This window comes from Protopterus annectens, chromosome 8.part0 (assembly GCF_019279795.1).
Source record: "Protopterus annectens isolate FY-2018-M chromosome 8.part0, PAN1.0, whole genome shotgun sequence".
NCBI classification, from domain to species: Eukaryota; Metazoa; Chordata; order Ceratodontiformes; family Protopteridae; genus Protopterus; species Protopterus annectens.
The window spans coordinates 1363959038-1363960467 of NC_056741.1; the positions used below are offsets into that span (position 1 = coordinate 1363959038).

General features: G+C 39.1%; 1 protein-coding gene across 1 annotated transcript in view; it reads right to left on the reverse strand.

Annotated features, from left to right (window-relative positions):
* HYOU1 (hypoxia up-regulated 1) overlaps window positions 1-17 on the reverse strand; it is a 1290196-nt gene extending 1290179 nt beyond the window's left edge. Inside the window, exon 1 of the mRNA XM_044079444.1 lies at window positions 1-17. This exon is cut by the window's left edge and continues 389 nt beyond it. The gene's annotated coding sequence lies outside the window, so the exon portion shown is untranslated.
* Between the last annotated feature and the right edge of the window lie 1413 nt (window positions 18-1430).

The following is a 1430-nucleotide window of genomic DNA, read 5'->3' on the forward strand; positions in this document are numbered from 1 at the left end:
TTTTAAGTATACGGATAACAGTAAGTAGTAAAAGAGATGCTTGTGAAATTGCGCCCTCTTTTGATGCAGGTGCTTTCATGATGGGAAATTACCAGAAAAGAGACCGGAACCGGCAGATTTGTGGATCCGGCTTTTCTTGGGAAGACGAGTAATTCTAGTTTTGTTGCACAAACCATACCCATGACTAATGCAAGTAAATTTGTTCCCAAAATAAAAATTCGCTTTTATTGAATTTTGCTGTATTTCATATATATGCAATTATTAAAAGAAACGGAGGAAAATATTTTTACCCAATAATCTCACTGTATTTGTTGTGCTTTTCTGTGGGACTTGATTTCCCAGATAAGGACTGTTCTGCCAAAGTGCTAAGCGACTCTATTCTAAACGTGTTGTTTTTAAAATATTTATTTATATTGATATTTTTAAGTAAGAACCTAAAGCAAACGACTGTGAGAAAAACTCTTTATAGACACACGAGGTGCATCAAAAGAAAGTTCGAGGTATACTACGGATACTGAAGTGAAAATGTACATAGTGCTATGACAATATAACACTGAAGAAAACAAGCTCTTATCAGTAGTAATTAAGAATTGAAGAAATGCATTCATTTTTTCAGTATCTGATTTAATGTATTCAGGGTTATAGGGCAGCCAGAGCCTGCCATGTGAGGAAAAACAAGTCTAGATGAGACACCTGTCTATCACATGGTTCATAGGTTAGTACTAGGCTAACTGCCCTTGCAAGCCATTTTAAGCCTAGCCAATTATCCCCTGTGAGATTCAAACCCTGTACCTTGTGTTTGTAAGGCAAGGGAGCCTGCCATCCTGTGAGTGTAGTGTACACGACCAGTATGGGACACGTAGACTATCATAGTATACTAACACCATACACAAATGTGTAATTTGAAGGATTGCTAATTCACTTACCTGCATGTCTTTGGGACATGGCTGGAAAATGGACCAACTGGCAAAACCCCCTGCAAAACAAAGGATGCGTACAGACCGCACACAGAAGGCATCCCAGGCAGGAAGCAGACCAACAAACCTAGCACTTTGTGGCAGCACAGCTAGCTAGCTGCTGCACCATTGTGCCACCCCCTAGTTGTACAGTTATATTTACATATTGATCTTTAGTAATCATTAATGATATTGGATCAGAGCAAAAACAACACTGTGGTATTCTTACTGTACAATGAGTATAGATACAAGTTCCTGCTTCTGGTACATGTATGAGTGCATACATATATTTTCTAAACCACTTTAGCAGGTGAGGGTCATAGTGGTAGTTAACGAGTCCCTTTCCCCAACAACAGTCCCCCCACCTCATTCTTTAGGAAACTCATAATTAGCTCATTCTACCTAATACAGAGGGAACATTTGAGAAGGCCAACCCACTTAGGTCCTTAACCTTGAATTATCTCCTTTTTCCCT